The sequence below is a fragment of the Orcinus orca genome, chromosome 18, assembly GCF_937001465.1.
Source record: "Orcinus orca chromosome 18, mOrcOrc1.1, whole genome shotgun sequence".
Lineage (NCBI taxonomy): Eukaryota > Metazoa > Chordata > Mammalia > Artiodactyla > Delphinidae > Orcinus > Orcinus orca.
In genome coordinates, this window is record NC_064576.1 from 68,843,694 (window position 1) to 68,863,739 (window position 20,046).

General features: G+C 40.7%; 1 long non-coding RNA gene and 1 pseudogene across 1 annotated transcript in view; one reads left to right on the forward strand and one right to left on the reverse strand.

The window, feature by feature from the left end:
* Positions 1 to 1,688: 1,688 nt before the first annotated feature.
* LOC125961991 (uncharacterized) overlaps positions 1,689 to 20,046 on the forward strand; it is a 69,887-nt gene continuing 51,529 nt past the window's right edge. Inside the window, exon 1 of the long non-coding RNA XR_007473244.1 lies at positions 1,689 to 1,827. This is a non-coding gene — a long non-coding RNA (uncharacterized LOC125961991). The remainder of the gene's footprint in view (positions 1,828 to 20,046) is intronic.
* Positions 4,361 to 4,945, reverse strand: LOC101276800 (polyadenylate-binding protein 2-like; annotated as a pseudogene).

A 20,046-nucleotide genomic window follows, 5' to 3' on the forward strand; every position in this document is an offset into this window, starting at 1 on the left:
TATCATACACAGGATGTTGTGCTTAACATTCTGTCATCAAATGTTAGTTTTTCCTAAATAAGATACAGTCTGTAACTTCCCAAAGAAAAAGAGGCTGTGTTACAATAGCAGCTACAGTAGTACTGAAGGGGCTTTCATGTAGTAGGCAGCATCCTATTGAAATAGGTGCCAGCATCATCCTCATTTTACAAATGAACCCACAGTGGGTGTTCTTCTAGGCACCTGTCAAACTGTCTACACCAGCCAGCAGAAATGGACGTTAGCAGTAGTCAGAAGAGTATAGTACTCATTGGTCAACTCACTGGCCCACTCATTGTATTGCCAGCACTACTGACTGCCTGTCCAACATAGTCTAATTTGCCACTGTTGTTTCTCCAGCTTAATAACTTTCATACCTTTTAAAATCACTGTGCATTTGAATTAAGCCAAGACCCTGTTAGATCCTTCATGATCTTTTTTCAAGGGCAGAATATGTACACACTCTTCTAGGTCCTTCAAACCCTTCTCAGACATTTTTGAATTAGTAAATTGCTGTTCAGAAGATCAAGTCAGGAGTTTCTCCCCAAAATGTAAATATGTAAAACTCATTAACGTAGTGCCTGTTATCACACCATATCATCAGTATTCTCATCATCATATTTATTTCTTTTCCCTATAGTGGAATTTCTGTAAGCATCAAGAGTAAGAAAACTATGATTTCCAAGCAGAGCATATGAAGTTTCTGCTCAGACTTGACATGTTCCTTTGTACTCACATTCCGTTGGCCAAATATGCCCAGCACAAAGAAGTGTTCAGTAGAAGTCAGAAGGTATTGTTTTATAGGTGATTAAATTTAGATTTGAGGAAATTAAGTCCAAGTATAGCTAGTACTTGGCAGTGCTAGATTTACACGTAAGGCTGTATATTGTAGATGTTTTATTTCCCACCCCAAAGAACAACCTGATGAGCAATGACTAAATTTTTAGTTAAATGAAAAATTCACATTTCCAACCTTTCCTTCTGAAAACCTTGGTCCTTTTTTCAGAAGGAATAAACCAGGACAGAACACTGCAGCATAGGCTTCTAGGTAACTTACATAAGGAACTTGCACATAGAGGGACGTGGCAGATTTCCAAATGATGGGAAGAATTTGTGAAAACAATGACTTCAATAAGAATTTAACATTTTGGAAGAAGAACTTTTACTGTATTTGAAAAGTTTAGGATTCTCTTTATGCTAACATCTTTACTCATTTCACTTCTACAGCTAATCTTCAGAAATAAAATTTTATAATTTGTTCCCTACTATTACAAAATATATAAATTGAGATCTTAAAGCTTAAAAGAATACTGTGGCTTTGAATGAGCCACCTCTTACTTCAAGTTTTTAGATACCTTTGGATTTGCTTTTTAAAAAGTTTTAAAATATGCCAGTATAGTACTATATTTTACCTTGGTAGTATAAAATTACTTTTAGTTTGTAAATTTATATTTACAAGTTCACAGGCTTTACTAGGACTGATCTTACTGAGCCTAAGTATAAATGTCTTTGGAAACATTATTGCTATTTAGGAATATTCTCACATTTTATGTTAACTTTCGAAACCATTCAGGTTTTTGAAAAATGTATTTTTATTGAGTAATTCACTTGAATTATTGCCTGAGAATAATTCTTTGTACATGAAAAAACTTGTTTAAAATTTTTTTCTACAGAATTCTATAAACCTGAAGAGTAATCTTTTAGAAAAATCATCAGAAGGAAGGAATTTGTAGAAATAAAACTGGAAACATTCAGAATCTTAATGGTGTGCCAAACCTAATGTCAACTGTAGCTCGACCAAAAACTAAGGTAAGTAGTTTTCTTACAGAATATTCTGGGTGGAGGGCCATGCCCCACTCATACAGTGAAGAGAGTACCATATTTGCATGTTCTCTATTACTTTTTGTGTTTTAAGTTAAACATTAAGGTTGACCTGTTTTTTATTATAACATGATTTGTAATGAAAAACATATATAGTTAATATTTATAAAACTGGAAAAAATGCATTCTGTGATTTTAAGATAAAATTGATAGTCCACTGTGATAAGTAGAGTCATAGCAGTAGATCATACGTGCTTCAATTAATTTCTTAATTATTAGTGAAAATTCCTGCTGCAGTTGAAGATCTCCTTGAACTATTATTATAAAAGTCTTGTCTATTAGGACAGTATGCCTCTCAGTGATCAGGGTTCCAGAAAAGAGGCTGATTCCTTCTTGGGGAATACAACTGTAAAACATCAGTCATAAACATTAAATACACTTTGTTTAAATAATTGTCTTTGCTCTACCAAGCTAAATAATGCCCAGGAATTTTGTTGTTGTTGTGTTTGGTATATTTTTAATGAGGAAAAATTGACCAGCCTTTCTTATAGATATTTTACAACTTTTAATATTTATAACTTTTTTCCAAATTTCTAATTTTTTTTCACATTTTTTATTTGAATCCAAAAGTATTGATACATCTTCATAAATTCTGACCAGTGTTGGATATAGAGGGATATTAGTAATAATGTGCAAGATTTTATAGAGTTACTTACGGTTTTTGATTTTATGATTCCCTGGCTGCTTTACAATATAAAAGAGTAATAATTTTGCAAGTAAATATGAAAGGGAAAATATTATGACAGGAAACAACAGAAACTTTCTAAATTACCTCAAAAGAGATCATTTAAGAGATTACTTAACAAAAGTCTGGGCAGCTTTAAGGGAAACCAACAACTGTTGCCCAGGAGGATCTTTGGCCTTTGAAGAGGATTACAGCCACAGCCAGACTCCAGATTGACAAAGAATAGGCAGGGGGAGAAAACACCCATCTCTCTCCCTCCCAGCTTCTATCCATTTTTTTTATTAGCTGAGCTCATCAGGAAATCAGGAGGGAAGGGCACTCACTTCATGTGTTCTTTAGCAATTGTGCCCCACAAAGGAAGATGGAAAAGAGCAGAGAGGAGTTTTAGAGGGTCAAATAGAAAATATTCAGCACACATTAAATTGAAAATTGTCAGCTACCATTATTAAATATGTAATATGTTCCAGGCACAGCGCTAAGCTCTTCACACACATTGCCTATTTAATCCATACGACAACCCTACAACATAGGCATTATTACCTCCATTTTTTAAAAAGAAATCTGATTTTCACAACAACATCATAAAGTTAGTGGGATTGGTATTAGTGGTATCCTTATTTTACAGATGAGCAAACCAAGGCCCAGGAAATTTAAGTAACTTGACCAAAGGGGCAAAACCAATACTTGAGTCTGAGTCTTCATGCTCTATCATTATGCCATATCATTCATTGCCTTGGGAATTTTGTAATGCCTTTGGAAAAAATGCATACTACTAAGTGAAAGAAGCCAATCCAAAAAGGCTTCATACTGTATAGTTTCAACTACATGACATTCTGGAATGGGCACAACTATGGAGACTGTAAAAAGATCAGTGGTTGCCAGGAGTTAGGGAGGAGGGAGGGTGAATAGGTGAAGCACAGAGGAATTTTAGGGCAGTGAAACTATTCTATATGATACTATAATGGTGGATACATGTCATTATACATTTGTCAAAACCCATGAAATTTACAGCAAGAGTGAACCCTAAGGTAAACTGTGGACTTTAGGTAATTATGATGTGTCAGTGTAGGTTCATCAGTTATAATAAATGTACCACTCTGGTAAGGGAAACTGTGTACATGTGTGGGGTCTGTCAGTGAGTATATGGGAAATCTCTGTACTTCCGACTCAGTTTTCCTGTGAACCTAAAACTGCTTGAAAATATAAAGTGTACTTTTTAAAAGACAATTATTTTTAATTAAAAAAAGAAAAAATACAGCACATCTTAATTATCTTTACTGTGATCCACATTTTGTTTCTTTTTGGTGAAGAACGACTGATGGATAACATCAAACTTTTACTCAAGGCTTTCTTCTTAGAGTGTTTCTCAGCCCAAGAAGAAAGCGTTTATTACAAATCTATTGATTTTCTTTATTTAAGATTAACAATGAAAGTTAAAAAGGAGAAAGACATCATCTTTAATGTGATACTATAATCCATTGGCTATTGCCTCTTAAGGGAATGTAATTTTTTTTTTTTTTTGCGGTACGCGGGCCTCTCACTGCTGTGGCCTCTCCTGTTGCAGAGCACAGGCTCTGGACGCGCAGGCTCAGCCGCCATGGCTCATGGGCCCAGCCGCTCCGCGGCATGTGGGCTCTTCCTGGACCGGGGCACAAACCCGTGTCCCCAGCATCGGCAGGCGGACTCTCAACCACTGTGCCACCAGGGAAGCCCTGTTTTCCTTTTTTTTAATTCTTTTTTTTTTTCCCTTCTTTCCTCTTCTTTTCCTCTCTCTCCTCCTAATACACACTTTTTTAGTAAGGGGAATACCATGATGTCGCTCTAGCCCAGCCCCTGTAGACAGGACCCTGGGGCCTGCTGTTAAAACCACTGTAGAATCGAGAGCGGGAACTGTTGTAGTTGGTGGTCCGGGCACGGTATCGGGCTCACGGGAAACCCCGGTCTTTTGTGCTGATGCCTGGTCTGTTCATTCGTTTTGGGATCACCTTGATTTGTCTTCCTCTAAATAGGGACTCATCTAAGGCCAAGGAAGTCCTCACTGACTCTTTGTCTGAGAACTCTATATATGCAAACCCTTTGGGATGACCACTAAACTTGTCACATAGTATAGTAACACGGTTGACTGAACCACAGCCATGAAAGTGTGCTTCCAGCTCTTCTGCTGTTGCACCATAGTCCACATTGTCAACATAGATGGAACGGGCATCAGCCTCCAGCTTCTCCTCAGTGGACATGATCACTGGGCCAGCACTGCCTGGAGGTGGACTCATATTCATCTGCTTCTCTACCTCGTTCTGTAGCTCCTTTAGCTTCTCAGCTTCTTCCTCCATCTCCCTGACTCAAGCGTTGATCGCTTCCAGCTCCGGGTCCTCAATGACGCCGTTCCCCAGGTCACCCACGACCAGTCCCTCCTCCTCCTCCCCCTCCCCCTCCCCTCCCCTCCCCTCCCCCTCCCCTCCCCTCCCCTCCCCCTCCCCTCCCCCTCCCCTCCCCTCCTCCCCTCCTCCCCCTCCTCCCCTCCTCCCCCTCCTCCCCTCCTCCCCCTCCTCCCCTCCTCCCCCTCCTCCCCCTCCTCCCCTCCTCCCCCTCCTCCCCCTCCTCCCCTCCTCCCCTCCTCCCCCTCCTCCCCTCCTCCCCCTCCTCCCCTCCTCCCCCTCCTCCCCCTCCTCCCCCTCCTCCCCCTCCTCCCCCTCCTCCCCCTCCTCCCCCCTCCTCCCCCTCCTCTCCCTCCCCCTCCTCCTCCCCCTCCCCCTCCTCCCTGCCGTGGGCTCACGAGCCAGGCCCAGGCCCGGAGCCCCGACCGCCTGCAGCCCCTGCTCCTGCTGCTGCCACCGTCTCCGCCGCCATCACCCTTAGCTGATTTTCTAAAGTTTCTTTTTATTTTTATTCTGGTTACTTTGTTTTTACAGTAAGCCCTTATTATCCCAGAGCAGGCAATTAATTTCCATTAGCTCATTTAAGATAAGGACAGGATAACTTTATAAACTATTAAGTAAGAAATTTGGGACTATTTAATATTTTGGTCCATTCAGAACAGTATTATAATCTGAGTGCTCAGCCAGTTGTCACTGACATAGGGTGTGGAGCAGAGGAATACATAGCCTCAGATATTAATACTGGGATTTATATTGCCTCTGAGAATCTTTTTTCTGTTTTATGTTTTTACCACCAATATGTGCCATGGGCATTCCTTCCGAGTCATATATGAACAGGCAGCATGCAAGCAGGGGTCAGTTTGGCAGAAGAACTTTTTTTGCTGTTCTATGTGTGAATCTTTCAGTAGATGAACAATGGTTTCTGAAAGCTTTCCCTGCTGTTTTCCTTTTCTAGGGAATACTTTCTAAAGAGCCAACTCACTTCTATTTCCTCTGAATATGTCATGAACTCAGAGGTCCCATAATAGAGGAAGTTTGCCATTAGCTAGATTTCTTCCAAGATAGGAGACAAATCCTTCCACACAGATTTATGTCAGCCTGATGTACATTCATTCATCTGACTTACTGTCATTTTCATATTTTCTCAGGCTAGGCTGTAAAACCCAGTTTCACTCATAAAGATGTGCAGAATTCACTGCCCTGTGGAACATGTCTGAGGAATGTGTGCTCATTTCTGAATGTAGCCCTGGCTGCCAAATACTGAGAGCAAGGCCTCCGCCAGCCCTAGGCAGGTTTCCCATGGGGCTAGTGCTGTGTAGAGGATGGAGGATCAAGGTGTCTAACCCTTTATTGCTTGTCAATACTTCTATATGCTTTTAGTAGAACATTTCCAAAGTTTGGAATATAGCCTTCTGCCGTCATGGGACTATTTCTGTCTACTCATCTCAGATGTCATTTGCCTAGGGGTGAAGTGAAGAAAGCTCTTCATGGTAGCTGCCAGTATAAGTGAGACACACGAACAGCTCAGGACTTAAACTGGGCATAAACATCCTCACCAAAGAGCCAAATATCTTGGTCTGAAGTCAGGCTGCACATACAGATGGTATGCCCTGCACAGGGTCACAAAGATATCTTCTGCTCACCAATTTGTGAGTACTTGAGACAGTGAATGCCAACCAAAGAGGACATTTTTTCCTAAATTTTATGAAAATATCATATGGGCTAGTGCTGACTGTGACCTGGCTAAGGGAATGGTCCAGGTTAGGTTGACACAAACAGAAAGTCCAAACTATAAATTCAGACAGCCAGGTTGCCAAGGCGAAGAAGGGTATTTAAAAGAAAGCAAAGACAAACAGCCACCAGTTGAAAATCTGGGGCTCTTCTGGCTTCTCTGTTCTCAATTTCAGAAGGCAGGTAAAACCCATTCTGAAGCCAGTGACTCATGAGCAGCTTCTGATTTACGCTCAATTCCCAGACTCGCGGGTGGGTGGAAGGCACCGGACGGGGTGATGCGGAGAGTTATATTCTGGGCAGGGAAGTAGGTGTGGGGTGAGGTGTGGACTAGCCAGCTCCGTCAGATATATTCTCCATAACCTGTATCTGCATCCTCATCTTCCTCCTGAGCCCAGACCCTTGTGCCTGGCTGGCTGTCTTGGCATCTTGAACTGCATGTTCCAATGCACCTCAGACTCAGTCTTGAACTTTACAGTCTTCTCCTGTCTTAGTGAAAGACACTTTCAGTGAATTCATCATTCAGGCCAGAAACCTGGAGTCACCCTATTTTTGTTCTTCTCTCTTAAACTCACATTCATTGTCACTGTGTCCTCTCTAGTCTGCATTTCTAATGAGGTGTTAACTCATCTCCTTTTCATCCCTAATGCCAATGCTCTGGGTGGTCCATCTCTCACCTGAAATGCAGCCTATTAATTGGTCTTTAGTATCAAATACCCCTCATCCATTATCCAAAATTCAAACAGAGTGACCCTTTAAAAAGTTAAGTCTGATCATGTCTCTGTTCTATGGGAAAATCCTTCAATGTCTTCAATTTTTTTTTTTTTTTTTGGCTAGAAAATCAAATTTCTGTGCATGTAAGACAAAGCCATTCAGAATTTAGCCATGACAGCCTCTCCAGCCTCTCCTCTTTTGTCTCCTCCATCTTTCACTCAATATTCCAGCCATATCAAACTACTTTTGAATTCTTCTCACACTCTTCATACTTGCATCTTTCGCTCCTTTAACCTAGAATTCCCTTTCTATCTTCTTCACATTGATTCAATTTACTAGGTTCTCAAGACTCAGTCTATAGGAAGGGCTCTGTTCTTCTAACAATTGTCACATTAATATTATTTATATATTTCTTTGTTTTTCCTTGCACCAACTTTGAAGCAATTTGAAGTCCAGACTGTGTCATTTATCTCAGTAACCTAAGTGCTTAGCACAGAAACTGAAAATTATAGGTACTCATTAAATGTTCAGTGTGTAGTATCTTCTAGTTATTTCAATAGGGTCTCTTTTCTACTGAGTAGGAGTTGCTACTCAGACACATTTGGACTAATGTTTTGGCAAAGTTTTAGCACTAGAAAGGTAGATGTACACACATTCACACCACAAAAAGTTATGGGTTCCAGGATGTTAAGAATTGAAGAGTTGTCACGGGTGAAGACTTTCTATCTAGGAGAAATTTCTAGAGAAAATTTTCCACCCAGATCAGACTTCTGGTCACCCCTTTTTTTTTCCCCTGAGAGGACTAGGGTTTGGGCATCATGCTGCCCTTTCCACTGCCACCTTCTTTGTTTTCAACTATTATGTCTTTCAGCCCTTGACTAGTGAGAAATAAGGAAAGTAGTTCCAGCAAGGACAATTCTTTGCTCTGCAAGTTTTCCAAGGGTTTTCATTGGAAGTTATGAAATAACGAGCAAAGGGGCTCCACATAAAAGCCTCCTATGAATACCTTTTATTTTTCCCAGAGGAGTGTTAGAGGGAGATAAGACAGGTGATGTTATCTATACTTTGGAGGCCACCCGTAGTCAGTGAATTTCCTGGAAGCTAACTAAAGAAGCTAAGGAAGAGTTAAGAAATAGCTGGAGGCTTTGTAAGAGTTGGGATGGAACAGGGGCTAGAGATTTGACATGATCCTGTAACTTAGCTGGAGGAGAGGTAGCAGTGGAAATGGGAGAGAGGAGAAGCCTCAGGTGATGATGCTGCAGGAGATATCCAGCCTCTCCTTCCTTCCCCTCTGCCATCATTTCTAGCATAACAACCCGATGGATCCTTGCTTGGGTCCCACAGTGGGAGAAAGTTCAAAGGATTTTTGCATGGTCAAAGGAATGAGGAGGACATGTGAAACATATCCTCATAGCAGCGGCTGTGGGGGAAGCAGAGTTACTTTGGCCACTAGGCTGAGGTAGTAATTCCCAGGGACTATCTGTATGTAAGTAGTGGTCCAGCAGATGTAGAGACTGCTCATTATTGTTCTTAAAAAGGTAATATCCTAGAGAATAAGACACTAGTATTTATACTGTTTCATGATTAACTATGACTAACTATTCTAGAATGTCTAGGTCCTTCCTTTTGTCCCCTGCAGATTTAGAGTATTTACTGGAGCTTATACATACAGAGCCACATCTGTGTAAAATGACATCTGTTTCAGGAACACAGCCCAGTCGTGGGGTTGAAAATATGCAGTCACAAGCCACATGTAGCCACTGCATTCTTGAAGCCCTGACTAGTTGTATCTGCCCATGAGATCACCCCAGCTACCAACCAAATATATTTCTCCTCTAAATTACTGAAAAGCATTTTAAAACGATGTATCTGAAAAATTCAAGGCTTTTGTTTTGGTTCATTTTATAGCCGTTACTGATTACACACACTTCCTCTATGGCTTGAATGGATAGCAGCATCAGCTGTGGTAGTAAATCCTCCACTCTGCAGACCTGTGTAGCACATACACCTGTGCCAGAGTTACACACCAGATGGCACCTGAAAATGAGCTGATATCTATGGTAAGACGGTATTTAGAGAAAATACATTTATAAGTAAAACAGGATATACATTTCACAGTGATTTTAATAGAACATCGAACAAGTCAGTCGGCAAATATTATTGAGTGCCTACTCTGTGTAGAACCTTGTGAGGGTTGCTGTTCTAGCGTTGGGTTGCCTGGGTGTAGCACTTAGAAGTGTTACTAATGCATCATCTCCTATAAGAAGATTGGAAAAAATAAAGCTTTCTTAAATTTTCAAGTTTTCTCCACTGTTGATCTCCTGTGTTATGAACTTGGAACAGGGATTAAGAACATTTTAATCATCAAGGATATGTTTTCTGTGGCTTTTTGAGTGGGGCATGTGTTATGACCTTAAGTGACCAGTGGAAGACAGCCCCTATCGGGATGGCCATTGTTTAGGTGATCTAAATGGATTTGGTCCATAAACAACACATAAGGGTCCTAAAGACTTTAAACATCCAGGAAAGTCTCCATTAAGATTTACAGAGTGCAGAAGTGACTGTGAATTTCTGGTCAGAAATGTCAGTGTCCTGAGGTACATGTTCTTTAGTAATTACACAACTGTTCCGGGAGAGTGAATGGGTGGTGAGTTAGTGAACTATGCCATCGCTCCTGACCTGTGTTGTCTCTCTTCCCCACCGTCCCCAAATAGTTGCATAACCAAAGATGAAATTTCCATCCCCCCAGTTAAAGCCATAGGACCATAAATTGGTGTCCCATACCGCCTCCTACTTTCATGAAGCAAAAATGAAGTTTCCTCACGCTTCCTAGTTTTCACAATATTTTACTGGAGGAAATTCAAGATGCAGTTCCACTGCAAGAAAGAACACTGTGAATTGGCCATAACATGTCTCAAAAGACTTGACGTGGCTCTTTTAACTGCTAAAATCTTAATATCTTGGCAGATTTAAGGAGGAGCCCATGTAGGCAGTTTTCTATTTGTTTATTTTGAAATTAGATTCCTGTCCTTATCACTGAGGAAGACAAGCAGTGAGTAGGCTGCTGATCACTTGTTGGGGAAGGGGAGCAGAGAGGCAGTTTGACTGAATAATTCACACCGACGTGTAAAATTCTGAAAGCCCTTTAACACTCTCAGAAATATTTGCATTTTTAAAAGTTTATTTTTTTAATTAATTTTTATTGGAGTAGAGTTGCTTTACAATGTTGTGTTAGTTTCTACTGTACAGCAAAGTGAATCAGCTATTCGTATACATATATCCCCTCTTTTCTGGGTTTCCTTCCCATTTAGGTCTCTTGACCCAAATAAATCTGTGGGGGGCGGTAATTCTGGCTGTGTAACACAGTGCCAACTGCAAACTGGCTCTTGCCATTGGCACTTGCCATCTACCTCTACAAGGATTAAATCATGTGCTGCTGCAGCTGCTGACTTTCAACACCCCCTGAAAGTTCAGGTGGAGATCAGGAATGAGGCACTCTGTGCTCTGGGAAAAACTGGCAGAACAGGTCTTCAGATAGTTAGATATTTTCAGGAGCCGATTTTATGAGCCCAATTCTTGTATCTCGTCATATCTAGAAAAGCACTAAAATCCTTCATGGTGACGTCTGCTCCTTGTGACTAGCTGTAACCTTCACGAGACTAGCAGAAACCTTCTGCAAAAAATATGTGCTTGACTGCACGTACTCCCCCTTCACCAAAATCACATATATCCTGAGCATCCCCCCACCTCTTTGGAGCAGTTTCTCAGAGTTATCTGAAATGCTGTCTCCCGGGCTATAGTCCTCATTTTGCCCCAAATAAAACTTAACTCACAATTCTCACGTTGTGCATTTTTTAAAGTTGGCAACGGTGAGATAAAAACAAATCAAGCAATGCACAGGAAACTGTCTCAGAGGTGTGTGAGAGGGGCAGAACTCTGGAGACCAGCCCCCTGAATGGGTCCTGCTTTCCCACAGCTTTTTAACTGATTCTCTTAAAGCCTTAAGTGTTTTTTTAACGGGTCCCAGGCAGAACTTGAGGCTGGAGAAGGAAAGCATGGCTGGGAGGAAGTGGCAGGTAAAGAGGACATGAAGACAGGGCAGGTGGCTCTTCCTATATTCTGGTCATTGTAAGTTTGAAAACGTCAGGGTATAACAATGGTTTATTATAAACATGTCTGTGTGTGGATTGATTTGTCTGTAAAAATATCAGAATTGTAAAAATAGTGGCAGACCACAATGGAGAAAATAAGTTTTGCTCTTTATGTCAAGCACTTGGAAAATATTCAGCCCCATTGTTCCCTTGGGCTGGATTGATACTGCCTATGAACTCCCTTCAAGAAAAACACAACCGGTTTCACCATCCATTTTTATTAACTCCACATTCTCAGAGGAATCTTTATGCACTCCCTTGAATATCAGGACTAAATTTGTTTCACTCCATGTGGAACTGTCTTACTGGATGTAATTTTCCAGGAAGTCAGTTCTGCTTTCCAAGACCAGTAGGGATATCTCTGAATATTCTGCCATTGTTCTGCCTACTTTGTATTAAGTCTCCAGACATTATTTTGGTAATAAGGGAATTTTTTTTTTTTTCTAATGGAATAACTTTAGGGCCAGCATACTTGCTGTGAGTGGTAGTGAGTACTTAAATCTATCCCCCACCACCTGTGGGCTGAGACACTCATCTTTGGCTAGGACAGATGTAATCGAACAGAATTGTTAGTTCAGTGGGGATGTTAATGCCATAGAAAAAGAAAATAGGCCAGGAGATTTGGGCTTGAATTAAGCATGAGGGAGGAGGAGGGGAAGTAGGATAAAGACCTAGAATGCAAAGTTAAAAGGTCTAGGTCAGCGCTGCCCATAGAAGTATAATGTGAGCCACGTATATAACTTTAAACTTTGTAGCCCCTTAAAAAAAAAGTGAAAAGACCAAGTGAAATTAATTTTAATAATATATTTTATTGAAACCAGTATATTAAAATGTCATTTTGATATGTAACCAATGCACAAAAATTATCACTGAGATATTTCTTTTTTGGGTTCTAAGTCCTCTAAATGTGCTGTGCCTTCTACACTGACAACGTTATCTCCATTTGGACCAGCCACACTCCAAGTGTTCAATAGCCGCATGTGGCTGGTGAACAGAGCAGCTCTAAGTAACAAGCCAGAAGGAAAGACATGATGGTGATCTAAATCACTTATCTATCTATCTACTTATTTATTTATTTATTTATAAATTGTTACAAATAAGTAAATAAAGTTAGGGCATATAAGTCAGAGAGAGTATTAACAAAATAATGAGAGAAAGTTAAGAGAATTACCTAACTTTGGACAGTTATCCTCAAAAAACAGACTGTTTAAGGAAGGTTTATGTGACTACGGTAGAATTCACTGAGTTAGACTTCAGTCGATATAATGGGATCAGGGTTTACCTTGAATTGCAGGATGAATGTGCAGTTCATTCAAAGATGATCTTGGTTTTCTTAAGGAAAGTGAGAAAAACAGCTCTGCCCCTGGAACAAGTGTGGAAGTAAAGGTGAATTCCAAAGGCCATGACTCTAAAAACCCCGTGAACAAGTGAACCTAGAGATAAAGGGGACGCAGTGTCCTAAAGATAATATGCATAATCACGTCCCTGAGTTTAAGTGAGCCCCCAAATCGCCTTTCTGCAATAAAGTAAGTTTTCTCTATATGAAGTGCTTTGTTGATTGTGAAACTCATATACATACATGGGTTACTGTTATTGGCTAAAGAAAGGGCTGTTCTGTGGAGGTGAGCTGTCAGGGACAACTAACCGGGAAAATCCATCATCCCAGCACATCATTAAATCTCGGAAACTTGCTCCCCTAGGTGGGTAACAGAAAGTTAGTGGAGGTGAGGGAGGGCTGTCTTTCTGTTGGGGGCAATCTTAGATTTGTTTTATCAAAACAGATATTGCCCATCTTTAGAACCTTCTGCCCATTACTCTCATTATATATTTAGTGTGAGAGCATATACTGCTCAATAGTTAGTTTTTCTCCCCCTCAATATGGGCTTTTGGTGGCTTCATAAAAGTAATAAATTGCTCTTCTTGGACACACAAAATAGAGATTGGCAGGCAATTTAAAGTTAAGATTTCTCAGTAGAACCACCACTACCAACACGATCACATACTGACTCTCCTGTACTCTGAGAAATGTTAAAATAAGGCCAAGGTTTTTATGATCCCCACTTTCTACTGCCCCAAAGGCTTTTCTGCCCTTCATTTCTCCTGTGCCAGCTACAGCTGCATTTTCCCAGTCATGTCCCCTTTGGGTACACAGACATACACGGACACTCCTAAAAGCAGTCATTTCAAGTGGCTCTAGGTTTTGCTGAGACAATTGTGTAAGTGAGAAAAATTATTTTCTTGGAAAATGGCTTTGGAAGACACAAATGCATTTTATATCAGGTGACAGCTGGAAATCAGTGCACTCAGAACCTTTTACAAATAGCCTCTTCTGCAATACTCCCTGTAATGATAATTATAGCACTTTAAATAAAGGATAGGGTTTGCTCACACGTGATTCCATTTGAGCTTCACCACAACCTTGTCAAGACATTTGAAAGATTCCACGTTTTTGATGCGGGATCTGAAGCCCAAAGTATTTGAATGACTTGACCAATGTCACACAGCTGATATTTAATACAACCAGCACTCCAGTCCCACATCACCTCCTCCGCTCTGTAAGTTGTGTTTTCCAGGCCTTGCAACCTGGAAGCAACACACTCATTGTAACTACTCATACCACACACTCACTTTGAAGCTCCCATTTATTGTAACTCCAAAACTACAACTCTACAATTTCTGCCAACCAGTCTTAGGGTCTTTTTTCCCCTAGGAATGTTGGGGGTGTGTGGGGGTAAAAGCTCACACATGTTTGGGACTTGGATTTTTTGGCTACATGGTGGCAGGTACCATTTTTATTATTTTATGATCCAGTTTGGAATCCATGATGTCATCTATCACTGCCCATATCATGGAGCAGCTGAAACTTTCCAAAGATACTGAGGCTGCCCAAGCATCATGCTCTCTCACTTGTCTGGTCCAGCCTTAGGCTGTTCCCCAGTGCAGCTCAGAGCTCCAGCAGAAAGGTCACCCCCTGAGTGGGGAAGTGACCTTTGCCCCACTCCCACCCCCAGCTTCCATTGTTACAAATGCTGTTAAACACTGCCCTCAAGAGAGTCTTTCGGAAAACTTTCTTTCACTTCATTTGTGTTGTATTCCCCTCTCCCTGAGAGGTTCATAGGTGCCAGAGAAACATCCAGGTAGCAAGCCCCACGCTGTTAACAATGCCCCACTGAGTTTAAACGCAGCTGTCCTGCCCTGAATACCCTTAGATGCCTCCAGCCAACAGACTCTGCGGGGCCTACCCTGCCCTTCCTTCCCACTGGCCAGACAAGTCCATAGTTTACATTATCTAGCTGTGATCTCTATATTCACAACTGCTAGAATGATTTTCCCCAAACACTCCATTTTCTCAGCTACTCTTTGTGAACATCTATTGGATCAAAACCAGATTTTTCCTGCCTGAATGTCAAGCTCTTTAACCAGCTATTCATTTTAGCTTATTATTTTTCATCGCCTCCCTCCATAGGATATCAGAGAGAATTTGTGTGTAATAAGTATTTCCCACAAATATCAATGGGTTGAGTAAATTAATAAGGTATGGATGACAGATTAGAGACTGATTTTTCTTTCTCAGACATATTTCTAGATATTTTTTATTAGTGATTAAAATTTTCAAGCTACATAGCTGTTATTTATCAGCAGCATCTTTTCCATCTTCTCTTCCTTATGAACCTCATAATAATATTGTTGGCAAGGGATCAATAGGGTCTTTTTTATTAATGAGGGAAACCACATTAATTAGCAGAGCATTGTGTTGGTTATTAATCAAACCAGACCTTCTGTTTAACCAAGTCAAACAGAAACCTGCTCAGGAGCTCATAATCTGGGGAAGGATATAATAATTTAGATCTATTCTGTAAAAGGGCATGCAGATACTCGCATAAATACATAGGGTCATAGCATGAAAAAATCATCTAAACTTTGTGTGAGCATTACTGCAAGTGATTTTATGTGGTCTAGAGTTTAAGAATGAGTCGTGAGGGCTTCCCTGGTGGCACAGTGGTTGAGAGTCTGCCTGCCGATGCAGGGGACACGGGTTCGTGCCGTGATCTGGGAAGATCCCACGTGCTGCGGAGCAGCTAGGCCCGTGAGCAATGGCCGCTGAACCTGCGTGTCCGGAGCCTGTGCTCCACAATGGGAGAGGCCACAACAGTGAGAGGCCCGCGTACCACAAAAAAAAAAAAAAAAAAATGAGTCATGAGAATTGCATATTCAGAGAGGGTATGGACAGGTTAAAAAATAAATCAGTGCTCACTTCCTTTTTGGAGAGACTTCAAGAAGGAAATGAGATTTCCAACACTCTTGCTATGAGGGGGAAGAAGTTGAGGTTTGGTGGGGGCCAATGATTCACATAACTCTCTCCTCCAGATGTAAAACCAACTGAGAAATATATACAGGTGTCAGAAAGAGATTACAATAAAAATGTTATCACTGATAAATCTAGATTGGAGACCATGTCTTGGACCCGAAATCGCCTTCCTATTTTCCTCTTCCTTTTATCCTGAATAGAACTCACTCACTGGTCCCAGGCAGATCAGCTGGACATTTCCAGGCCTCCTCTGTAGAAGAGAGAAGGGCTGAGGAAGGATCACCAGACAGTTCTCAAAGGAGAGAAACAAGGAGAATGGGCTGTATATGCCTAGTGACCCTTTCCCCTACCTCACCAATTAGATGAATCTGGAATCAGCAAACTTGTACTATAATGGACCAGAAGGTGACTGTTTTAGGTTTTGAGGCCTCCTCAGCTCAGCTGTTGTTGCAGAGAGGCAGCCATAGACAACATGTAGATAAATGAGTATGGCTGTTGTATTCATTTGCTAGGACTGCTGTGGCAAAGTACCTACAGAATGTGTGGCGTAAACAGCAGAAATATATTTACAGTTCTGGAGGCTGGAAGTCTGAGATCAAGGTGTAGGGAGGGTGGGTTCATTTTGAAGGCTGTGAGGGAATCTGCTCCATGCCTTGATTCTAGCTTCTGGTGGTTTGCTGACAATCTTTGGCATTCCTTAATTTATAGAAGCATCACCCTGATCTCCACCTTCATCTTCACCTGATGTTCTCCCTGTGTACATATCTCTGTCCAAATTTCCCCTTTTTATAAGGACACCAGTTATATTGGATTAGAGGGCCCACTCAACTCCAATATAACCAACATTAACCAATTATATCTGCACATAAGCAGATTAAGGCCACATTTTGAAGTACTGGGGGTTAGGACTTCAACAGATACATTTGGAGGAGACACAATGTTGTATTTCATATACATGTTATGTGGCATGAAATATTCTTCTTCTCTTTTCTTCCCAACCATTTAAAATGTGTAAATATATGTGGGCTGTACAAAAACAGACCCAGGGCTGTTGTTTACCAACCTCGAGTCACTTCTTCTCCAGAGGGGAGGATTAACTGGGGGGAGGATTAAGTGAGGGAGGAAAGGAGGGACCAAAGTGTTCCTCCAGTCCTAATCCCTCCAAAGGGGTGAGTGGGAGTTCCCTGCCCTCTGTGGAAATATGGGCAATGGGATAATAAATATCCCATATCATATAGCCCAAAGGACTCTGGCTAGCTGGGAAGCAGATTATATTCCAGGAAGAATGGGAGGCATTAGCAAGGATGGTGGAATGTGAAAAACAGAACAACAACAACAAAAAAAAGGAGACAAGAAAGAAAGGGAAAAAGCAGAAAGATTTTTAAAAATTAGAAAATCTGTAGAGAGATTTGCCAGTGTAACATGCAGTCTTCATTTTAAAGCATTTAAAAATCACAGTAGGTCCTATAAGGAATTGATCAACATGGTCAAAGTAATTAATGAAGAAGAGGAATTGAAGTAAATTCACAAGTAGGAAACAGGGAGAGAAAGGTAATGCAAAAGTCTAGATTGAGTTTACAAGAACCTAACTGCAGCTATGGGTGTAGAGTGAAGAAAGTAGAATAGAAAACATCTTTGTTCTAAAGACTCTAATTCCTATCTAAGACTTTTTGAAAGCTCTTTGTTATATGTTCTTGGAGTACTTCTTACAACCCATTTTGGAAGAAATGCAAGTAAGGCTTTGATTTTCATTGTAAAACTTTTGATGCATGTAGATATCCTTTTAGTCAGCAATCTGCTTTAGGCACTTAATTTCTTATGATTTCTTATAATTTCTTATGATTGATTTCAGTATTTAGTTCCTAGTGGCTTGCTGTATAACCTTTATTATAAGCTTTTATGAACCAACTGATGATTGTTGGAGGGGGTGGTCTTAAGGGACATGCCACTGTCACCTCCCTTTCACTATAATACTTGATGAAATCTGCTTAAATATCAAGCCACATGACTAAGAACAGAGCATGTATACTTCTTTTTTTTTTTTACTTCCCTCCGGAATTGCCTTTATAGATTTGTAATTTAACAAGGGCCTCTGAGCTTTAATTAAGGGTCAGTTGTTTCCTTAATAGCCATAGAAGAACAGTCCTGCATCTTTTATGAAGCTTCTGTTAAAGACTTGATTATATTATTTGGTGCAAGTGTATGAAGAGCTAGGTAATAAGTTATTCTAGACTTTAACACTAGAAATAAGATAATTTCTCTCTGATGAACTATTTCCTTTAATTAAGGTAACCATGCTACAGAACTTTTTAATATTCACTTTGCTTTGCCTTTTCAGAAGCTCAGAGGCAGTCTTGCACTTGATTCTAGTGGAGAAATTCAACCTAGGATTTTCAGTACAACTTTCTCCTTCTCCACTTTGTAATTTGGATCTTTTTGTTTTTAACTTGCTTTAGTGATTTTATTACATAGTGCCTTTTATTACAAACAGACACAAAACTTTTCTGAATGTAAGTAGGATAAATGATTGGCTCTCATCACTTTGTCCAGGGGTATTATTCTCTAATACAAATTTTTGTGACCTTAGTCACCTTCTGATGCCACCTCAGGTTACAGTGATTTTTTTTCTCCCACAGATTCCTTAATCAACAGTTTCTCTCCTGAAATGCTAGATTTGTTAAGGAAACAAATATATACTAGAATCCAGAAATATATCAGTTTTTTTTTAAAAATATTGTTTTAGTTAGCAGTTCAATTATTTCTCTTTGAAAGAATGAAAAAAAATTTTTTTAATTATTTTATTTAGCTGTGTTCATTACAATTCTTTTGCTTGAAGCTTAGCTCAGAATCATATAAGCACAAAAGGTATGTATTGTTCAAATAATTTGAAAAGCCAGACCTATCTGTCTAGCTTTAGGTATGGTTAGATCCAGGAGCTCAAAATAAGACTCATTCCTCTCTCTGCTTTACCAGACTAGGTTTTGACTTCATTATCAAGCAGATATTCCGTGCAAGGTAGCAAAAATGACTAGCAACAATTGTGTACTGGCAGCTGGCATTTCTAATGAAAAAATCAAAAAGTCTGTCTTTCAACAGTTCCAGCAAAAGTCTCAAGGAGAGCTTTTATTGGCCTGGCTTAGGTCAGGTGACTGTCCCTGGACTTAATCACTATGGTTGAAGAAATTGAGTATTTAATTGGCCAGACTACCAGGATGTGCCCATTCCTAGAGCCAGGAGGTGCGATTGGCCCCATCCAAACCACTTGGACTCAGAATGAGGAAGAGATGGTTCCCAAAGAGATTCTGGGCTGAACAAAACACGGGTTAACTATATCCCCCCATTATGTTTCCATCCCTTGTCTCCCCATCATCCATATACATCTTCTTTCCCATTTTAAAATTCTCAAAATCACCCTGGCTAATATAATGCAGATATACCTCTACAAGGAATACTGTCTCTTCTTCTACTCTAGCAGAAGACAACTCTGAGACTCATCCAGTTCCAAAATCTCCAAGTCATGGCATTTTTCTTGGTTGGGTCTAGACATAGCTCTTCATGGCTTGGCGTCCTTTGACTAAATGATATATTTAACACTACCAATTAGCAGTGGCAGAGAAAAAACACTATTGCTGCAATAAAACTTCTATTTAGGGCTTCCCTGGTGGCGCAGTAGTTGAGAGTCCGCCTGCCGATGCAGGGGACACGGGTTCATGCCCCGGTCTGGGAAGATCCCACATGCCGCGGAGCGGCTAGGCCCGTGAGCCATGGCCGCTGGGCCTGCGCGTCTGGAGCCTGTGCTCCGCAACGGGAGAGGCCACAACAGTGAGAGGCCCGCCTACTGCAAAAAAAAAAAAAAAAGAAAAACTTCCATTTGAAAAAGGGAGAGAAGGATAACCCCTAAATAGTTATCTCAGGTTCATAGCAATCATCTCATGCAGGACAAAGAGAGCAAGGACTCCCTGACCTGGCAGTGGATGGAGTTCTTTGTTCAAGAATCTGGCTTGTCTCTCTCTCCTTTCTGGGAGGAACTCCCTTTTCCATTATCCTGCATAGCTATATGGCAGATAGACATTGGGGAGGCTTTTCTTCTAACAGCGGTAATATTTTAGTTCCTCCCTTCTATTGGTGCAGGTTTAGGGGCTGGAATTATCCTTGTGAGGTGGACATTCTCAGGGCTGTTTG